Below are 9,738 nucleotides of genomic sequence, written 5' to 3'. Positions count from 1 at the left end.
CGTGCTTCTCGGAAGGCAAACACGGTGTAGCGTGTTAACTTTACACAGCACCTCATGTGTAGACGAAAAGCACAGATGGCTCCGTGTAAAACGAACACGTTTCGACGTGTCCGCTATGGGACAACGGTTTACACGTCTGGGCGTGTTATTTTTGCTAACAGTGTACGGTCCTTGGCCAAGACCGTCTGCCCACGACCGGCTGGCGTGCTGAATGGAATACGCCCGCAGGACCCTTGTGAACCCTTGTTAACCCTTCCCGTATTATACTTTGATCGCTGACTTCAATTTTAGATTAAGAGGTCAATCTCTTCCTCTTGTCATCTCCTTGTTTTCCGAGGCAGCGGTGACTCTCGCCGGTGAAAAAGTGGTGAATCTCCGTCAGACGCAGGAAAGGTAAAGCAGTTATCGCTTTGACTAGCAGACATAAAGCAGACGACGTTAACTGCGCCAACCCGCCGACGCCATTAAAGAGTGAGGAGCCTCGCCGCACACGAAAGGAGCGAAAAAGTATTCGGGAGGGAACTTGCGGACACTAACCACCCTCACTCTAGGTTCGTAGCAAACAAACCTCGGCGCCTCGGGACACCTCGCCAGTGAGTCCTTTGACTTCTCTCCTTGATGCGCGTCTGCTAGTTGTTAGACAAAAACAACGTACCGCTCGAGTTATTTCGTCTGCCCTCTCTGAAAGGCGAAGTCGACCTCGCTCGTAAAGACCTGCACTTCCGAAAGTCGCAGGAAAGGTAAGACAGACGCAGACGACGTTGCAAGCAGACGACATTGCGAAGGAGCAAACGGTGCTCAGATAGGGGGTCGCGATCAGCCAATCAGGGCTCGGCGTTCTGACGTCACCGCTACTTCCTTCCTCATGCGCGGAAGAAGAAAATGAGCCCACTTGCGAGGCGCATTGGTCTGACACACGTTTAGTACGCGGTTTTCTCCAAATCAGGTTTTTGAGCATTTCAAATTCTTTTGAATAAAATTGAACGCCCTACCAGCTTTCACGATCACGTCATCAACATGAGCGTTTCAAGAACAGTCAGATGATAGAGTGACACCAAAGTACGTATACTTAGATTCGTTACTTATTAAGTTGTTTTCTATTGGGTAGTGGCTTTCAACATTTTTTTCTTTTTCTTTGTAAAACTCAGGTGCACACGCTTTCTTGGAGCACAATATATAAATGCACTCCAAATCTCGTTGCAACAAAGCAGTATATTCTTCATTCTTACTTTTTTATACCCAACGCAGTCGTCAACAAACTACCCTATACACAAGGAAAGTCCAACGGAAATATATTGTACATAAATCAAAAGCAAAAGTGGACTTAGGACAGAGCGCTGTGGGTCCCCTGACGTGACGTCAACATACCCCGATTTTTTTCCGTTCAAGACAACACATCGGCGACGCTGAAATGAGTCATTTTCAATACATCGGAACACACTAAAATCTAAGTTTAACAGCTTAAATTTACGAACAAGGCGCGGGTGCGATACAGTGTCGAATGCCTTACGAAAATCTACAAAAACATAACCAGTTTGCCCTCCATCAACCACATTAGACGCTTCGTGATAACACTTACAATCTGTATCGTGCAAGATAGTCCTTTACGAAACCCGTGTTCTTCATTAATTAGCTTGTTGTTATTTATTATATGCCCCATTATTTCTGTATATAAAATGTTTTCCATAATTTTATAGGAGATAGCAGTTAGTGACATTGGCCTAAACTTCTTTTTTTTAACCGCCTTTGTGAATAGGGAGAACATGGGCGATTTCGCAGTCGTCTGATAGGGTACCGGTGGACAGTGATTTATCGTAGATTAAATAAAGATACAGCAATATAAATCCGGCACAACGCTTTAGTGTACGTGGAGATATACCATCGGGACCATTTTCCTTGGTTTCGTCAATGTTTTTTAAGAGCGCCTCGATACCCCTCACGCCTAGTTCAACTGGTTTCATTAAAGGAATTGTGCTTGCATGTGTCGGAGGACAGTTGCTACCTTTAGGTAGGAAGAGAGATCAAAAGTAATCATTCAGGCACGTTGAATTTTCGGTGTCGTCTAAGAAGACGTGTTCGTAGTGCACAATCTCTTTAATTCCCAGGTAATTTATCCGCACCCTTTTATCAACCGCCAAAAAAAAGTTTAGAGTTAGTTTTCATCCTGTCATTAAGTCGTTTGAAATAGTTTTTTAACACTTTTTAAATTAAATTTATGCTCGTGCGTTACTTCGGATAATCTCATCAAATGGTTGTTACTTTTTGTTTTCTTGTACCTGACGAATGCTCTCGTTCATTCTCTAATTATCCTGAGAATACGCAAGGCCATCCAAAGTTTTTCTTTTTTTTAGCCTAGTACAATCTATGCTTGGGACCTAAAGGTTCGTAAGTTCTAGTAGCTTGCTTTTAAATACACGCCATAATTTATGAATGTCATAGTCTCAGCTAGACATTCAAAAACCGGCAAGTGGTGGAGAAACTCTTGGGATATACTACCGTAATCACCTTTATCAATGAAAAAAAATGAAAGCCGTTCACAATCCCCTTTAACGCCGAATTAGAGAGCAGCTCTTGAGGAGGAGGAGGGAAGGGTACTGAGGGAAGAAGATGGAAAGTCCCCCACTACTAACATGGGTGTGGATCGACGTGTGCAAGTCGCAGAAAATGCACATCTCTGGCGAGAGCATCGCGTGTAATTTTGGTGGGAATTCAGCGGGGCAATTTTTTCCCCGAACTTTAGCAGAGAATTGTTTTCCACTAGATTTAGCAGGGAAACTTTTTCCGCTAAACCTAGCGGGGAAATTTTTTGCTACATTTAGTGGGAAATCTTTTTCCTTTAGTGACGTCACACGTGACGTCACTGGTGACGTTACTGATCCCATCATCAGTGACGATGACAACGACGATGACGATGCCGTCACTGCTGACGTCACTGATGACATCATCAGTGACGTCACCAGTGAAGTCACGTGTGACGTCATCAGTGACGTCACGCGTTTCATAATGCGGCGCGCGGTTGCGCCGATGGCGACGGTGACGGCGACGCCGCTCAAGCAGGAAACGGGTGCCTAAGAGCTGCGCTCTAAAACTTTCCTTGATGCGCATATCTGCGGTGGGTTTGTTTCAGATTTGACGCTTGCAATGATGACGTTGTGATCCCTTATTCCCGGCACAGTAGTGACAGAGCTAATAAGATTGGGTGAACTCCAAAACAAAAGGTCTAAAATGTTGTTATTCCGAGTTGGATCCTTTACATATTGTACCTGTCCGAAAGTATCTACGATGTTTTTCATTACTAAATTAATGCGGGTACCAACTTTTCATGAATAAATATTATCAGGCCATTCTAGTTCTGGCAAGTTAAAGTCTTCGGTTAATAAGATAGGTGGCCTATTGTTTTTACAAACGACATTCCTGTAAAGCCACCGCACTTCAGCGCGCTTAGTCGAACGAACGTGCCTGTAATTTTGTAGTTGCCGCAGTACACTCCCCTGTATAGTTATTTTTCCCGTGAATGCGGTCGCTCTGAGGCCAAACAAACTTTAAGGACAACCATAATGTTAGCATCGATCGTATGAGGTGAATTAACATGTTTAACGTTTAAACACCACGTGGAGCCTCGTACTAAAAACAAAATGGAATGCGAAAATATCCCGATCCTCATTGGACATCCCCTGCCCATGTAGATATTTTAACCTATCCAGGAGCTTTCTTAGTAATACGTCTGAGCCTGGTCCACAATCCGTGCAGACCCATGAGATAATCATTCGACTATTTTAAAGCGGTAGCTTTATAGGCCCAACCACGCTCAAGGCCATGTCCTCATGATCATGTCTTCAAGGTCACGTAATCAAGGTCACTTAACGCTTGTGGCTAAAGAGCAAGGTCGAGTAATCAAGGTCATATGAGCGCCGGTTGCCTATGCTCCGTTCGCTTAAGCGCCAATCACGTGATCTCGTAAGCGTCGGTTGCTGAGGCTGATGTGACCTGACTTTCTTGACTTCTTCCTTGACGTCATCCTAGAGGTCGTCCTAGACGTCGTCTTCGAGATTGTCCTAGAGGTCATCCTAGTGGTCGTCCTCTAAGACGTCATCCTGAAGGTCGCCCTTGACGTCGTCCTCCACGCCATCATTGACGTTGTCCTCGAGGTAGTCCTAGAGGTCACTGTAGTCGTCATTCTTGAGATTGCCCTTGAGGTCGTCCTCGATGCCGTTCTTAACGTCGTCCTAGAGGTCGCCCTAGAGGTCGTCCTAGACGTAGTCCTAGACGCCGTCCCTGATGTCGTCTTCTATGCGCACACGGCATATTACAACCATTTCATCGCCCTACCATTTCTTTCATAATTGCTTTCACTAACGACGTTCCTGTAAAGGTACAGCGTTTCATCACGTTTAGTTGATTGAACGTGCCTGTTATTTCTTTCTCGTGATGTCGCGTTCCGCACCAGAGCATGCACGCTTCTACATGTGTGTCAGTTTGAGACGCTTAAGTTTGTACTACCCAACACAAGTTTTAACAAGTCTTTTTTTCGCACAGCTTTCTGGGCAACGCAGGAGGCCTATACCTCTCGTGACTATATCAGACGGCAACTGACTCAAGGCTAAGACAAACCACGTCGCTTCAGCGAAACTGAGCCTAATGTCTATCGGCGTACTCTGCTTTACGCACCGACGTTTTGTGGGTGTTCGTTTCGACTTCCAAAGATTTCGAGGAGCGCCAGCACCAAGATTAGCATCAGGCTTTCACGATGTCTTTATGTCGTATTTAATCCATCGCTCTTTAACCATCTGCTTCTTTCCCCTTTTTTGCCTCGACACATTTGGCTGCCACCTTGTCTTCCTTTTTCCCTAACTTTGCTTGGCTTGCCTTCATCTAAAATCAGATGCCGTTAGATAAAGTCTCGAAAAGAGAGGTGTACTTATTGCAACACATGCACACGTAGGCCAACCTACGAAGTCTCGACGAGGTACGCTGCGTTGAGGGGCGTAATGCAGGTCCACGGTGTCCGCTTGCTGCTGGCCGTAGCACGATGGAGGAAACCGACACTAAAATCTACATTGACAAGTAATTTCCACAATGCACCTGGCCGCTAGGTGCGCCTCGGTTTTGCACATTGTCCATTGGCACAAGAACCGGTCAATTTATTTATTTTTCCCTATGCTGACCCTATATGGCCCAGTACTAAAATAAATGTATTGCCGCAGTTATCCACATCATTTTCTCGTTTTTGAACTAACCACGGAGTATATTTTAGACAACACCTGCAGTCAATCGCGATTTTCACTACATTCATGGTGGTCAAAGGCGATTTCCATTCCCGTGAAGCGTCGTCAGCATCGCTTTAGCAGAGTGAATACCCTGAAGTGCCTTCATAACACCCCGTTTACAAAGGTTAGTTCAAGACAATCGCAGCTGCTCTCGATCAGTGTAGAAACAAACAGAAACTACTAGGAGACCTGACGTCATTCGCGCCTTTTTACGACGTGTTTTGCGGGAAAGCGAGCACATGAATGCTAGGAACTTCAGTATAAGAGTAGGTTTTTTTGGCAGTCGCAAATAATCGCATCGGGAGCGGGCACTTCTTTATAGAAGATTTATCTGTTCGGGTGACTCAAAATAACCTCTGTGTAAGGACATTTCTGAAAAAAAAGGTACTTTTAACATTTTTTCCCCCCGAGGTTATCACGAGGAAAGTCGTTCCTTAAATATGACGAGCGTGAAAGGCGGAAGAGCAGCCAACGGGGGAGTCAGTAGGCGGTGGCGTGCCTTCGTGATGGTCTTTGTATGTTCTCTGTATACGTGATCACAGTGTATGGTCTGTACCGTTGATGTTAACGCATCCGTTGCAATGTGCAATGCTAGTGTGGGTAGATGAAGATGCCAGAAGCTCAATAGCTGCGCAAGCAAACAAAATGTCGTTTGCTGTCTTTGAATTGGGCGGCAGCTTGCGCCAGCTAGTTCAACTAAGTACAATTATTCTGCTTGAGCTTGCCAGCTGGTGGCGAGGTATATAACCTTGTTTCAACTTTCCCAACATTTTCTGTTTACCTTAGGATCGGTCAAGAAGGTGGTAGATTGGTTGAGTTAGTTTTTCTGAGAGCGACTTTGAGTATCTCGATTGGTTTACTACTCCTTTGTGATGTGCTGCGCATACAAAGGAATTGTGGCGCGAGGAGTAGAAAAGGAAATACGCGAAGTGCGTAGAGTGGGCGGGTTTCGCTGGACGCCGTATGACATGGAAGTGCTGACAACGGGAACAGCTTATGAAACGCTCTTGCTATGTTTTTATTTACTGCTCATCGTGTGCCGAAAGAAGCAACTTGCTTGACCGGGTGCGAAGCGGCTGGCCGCTTTTCTAGAAAGTGCTGCTAAGGAAGCACCGAGGGCCGCCAGTGCTGTGAGGTGTATGCGTGTCCGCAAACTATGCAAGTCCTTTCCGTTGAATCGCGGCCGTCTTCCGCGTAAAAAGAGACAATGTGCGTAGCATCCCGGCACTGAGCTCCATTCACTCAGTTCGGAGCCGCCGCCATGTTGCGATGCAGACGAGGGAGGAATTTTACTCCCCCGTTTGCGGGGACGAATGTTAATCCGTTTCTCAAGAAACATAGGGGACAACAGCGTACCTCCCTTTATATAAAAATATCTAGACCCTTTTTTTCTAAAAGTGTGTACTTCTCTGATAGTATATTAATCTCCTAGAGCGCGTGAACAGATGTCTTCATATTTCTAGTCAAATTTGGGGGTTTAAAATGCCAAACCAACGACGGGCATCTGGCATGCCCCAGCGGAGGACTGAGGATTAATTTGGGCCAACCGAAAGCTCGGGTTACACGGTGCCTCCTCCGCAATAAGCCTCCGTCAGATTGCGGGCACCTCGGCCGGGTTCGAATCCGCCACATAGGCATATTTCTAGAATATGTGAACCATTAATAGATCTCACATCACAAACACACGCACAAACACACACACACACGCACACACCACACACACACACACACACACACACACATATATATATATATATATATATATATATATATATATATATATATATATATATGTATATATATATTTATATGTGTGTCTGTAGTGTTTTTAGTGCTTCCCCCACCCCCGTGAAAATTGTTTTCGGGTTTTCTCACTTGAAATATAGACAATAGCCTAGTAGTCTTGTAGATTGATAAATAATATCGAGTAATTAATGCATTGCACAGACCACTTGGTTTACTGGTATCTACAATAAACATTTACTGTTATAAATAGCCACGATTAACTAACTTGAACTCGCACATATACAAATAAAATACAAAACTGCATAAAATACATAGTTTTGTACTATCGAGTTGAGTTGAAACAGTCTTTCATGCTCCTCTGGTGTACCTGCCAGTTTCTGAGAGAACTGGTCCGGAATAGAATGCGAAGTTAAGGGATAATACTTCGGGCAATAAATTGAGAGATTATAGAGCTTTTGGGAACCGCAGACACGGAAAAAAACCGGATCGGCTGTTTCAGCTTATATTGATCAGTATAGCACACTCCTCTTCATTTTCTGTTTTTTTAGGAAGTCAATTGCATTTTGCATTTTTCCGTTCACCAGGTGGATCACTTTTGTTTAGACTATTTTGACGAAAGTACCTTTCATCAGAAACGGGTGTTCCTCGGGCTTTTTTCTTGAAAACTGTCGCGCGCAGGTCCTTCGTGCACACGCTAAGTGACCTGGTCGGCTTGCACCAGTGAGAAGAGGGATTTCGGGAAAGTGCTGAGAGGCTGCATTACCCATGCTTTTGAAGGCATTCACCGACGGCATTCACTTAGCGTTCTCCACTGCGCGAAATTCTCGCGCATTTGTTCGAAAATCAGCGTGGCGGCAACAGCAATTTCGACCTTTTTTTTATTATTTATATCAAACCCCGTTGCTTTTCCGTATATATCAGTTTTTTGTTGGTTGCTTAAAACAACAAATTCTTGTTGCTGGAATCGTCAATCGTTGATTTTTTTTTTGTACTAGAGCTATTTAGTCTACGTTCTATTGTCTGGTGTTTCCAGAAGGTAGGTTCACAGATTGCGAAAGCGTGTTGACCTCAACAACACTACATTCTAAAATCCTTCGACATGTAATTTGCAAGAGTGCAGCCGAAATTCCTGTCGATTTTGCTATGCACCGTCATTTTTTAGCTTAGTAAACTCGGTTAAGTGCTCTCGTTTTTATGTATTCTTTAGAGTTACAAATAATAGACAAAGTTTTTTATCTGTTTGGTGTGGTAGTAAGGGATGTGTATGATTTGGGCCCGGTTTGCAGATCGGATATGTTTATATTATTGTTGGTGATGTGTTTTTCTGCAAGGCGCCCTCATTCAGTAGTATTCTACGTTTTCTCTCGACATTTTAGGTTTGAAATAAAAGCTGAAGTAAAGCCGTCCGCAGTGTTAGCTTCTCTCTAAAGGAGGCTTTCACGTTCCTTATCCTGTTCTTGTATGACGATGCTGTGCCTTCTGAAATCGTATGTGTGTTATAATGTAGAATTATTTCTGAAGTAAGAATACTCTCTTAAAAAAGGTGTCTAGCATTAAAAATACGTTTTTTTACTTACCAGTAAGAATGTTTTCAGCGTACATTGGCTTGAAAGCTTTCGGAAAAAAATTGAAGTCCACGTACCGGAATGAGGTGGTGCAGCTGATCCGTCAGTTCTAGTAATAACCATTTACGGTTCGTACGGTGCATATAATGCGTCTCTGAATGTCGTGCTTACCGCGTCCTGAAAAGTGGTTCATAGATTTTGGCGTGATGACGTGATAAAAGAATATGGTGTCGCCGGCTGCGATCCTGGCGGGATCATAATAGCGATTGTGGGTGTGGCAGACGCATGTACTGCTGCAGGTCTCTCGGCAACTTGACACTTCACGAAAGCTTTATCGGCCAGGAGTTGGGACGCCGCGACGACAGCGACACTCGCGTTCGCTCGTACGCTTTGCAAAGACTTGCAACACCAACCGCGACACACGACAGCGTGTACGACAGCTTCTGTGACGTCATTTGTTGCCACCTGGGCCGGTTTGCTCATCTTGCGGCCGCGGACGCGGCTGCGGCCAAGAGGAATTTTTCTGTCACGTGACCAGCTCCACGGGGACAAGGAATTACCTGGCGTCCCTGCCTAATGGCGGAGAAAACCGCATCGCTTCAAGCACAAAAACCCTAATTTCGCTCGCAGAAACTGAATGCAGGAACTTTTAACTGGAGTCCAATTGACCGCCCCTTTATACTGTAGGAGCGGCAGGTAAAGTTAAGGCCAGGAAGGGTAAATATGATCCAAAAGAAAGAAAAAAACCACGCGAGATAAAAGCGGTGGCAGTATATTTATATAACTCCGCCAGCGTCGGCGGCTCGCGCCTTCTCCTGTGGCGGGAGGACGAAGAAGAAGTGATTGTGAGTAGAAGCGATATTTTGCCTGTCTACAATTTATTTCAATAACAGGGGCCCGGGGTCATCCCGGGTAACCCTGTCTACCGAAACGCTATTTTTAGACGGTAGCGTCGTCTACGAGGAGAGAGATGATCTCCACCGGGAGCAGTTCGACGGCATTTGACGGCCGGGTTTCTAAGAAGACATCGGAATCTTCAGACTACAAGGTTATTCTACCAAGACTACCGCAAAGTATACTTGTCACAAACTCTCTATTTCTACATTCCGACATCACCGGAAGGCCTTACAAGGCAAGCGACTTCAAGGAAGCGATCTTTT

This window comes from Ixodes scapularis, unplaced genomic scaffold (genome assembly GCF_016920785.2).
Source record: "Ixodes scapularis isolate PalLabHiFi unplaced genomic scaffold, ASM1692078v2 PGA_scaffold1__304_contigs__length_218370807, whole genome shotgun sequence".
NCBI lineage: Eukaryota > Metazoa > Arthropoda > Arachnida > Ixodida > Ixodidae > Ixodes > Ixodes scapularis.
This window is presented reverse-complemented; position numbering follows the sequence as displayed.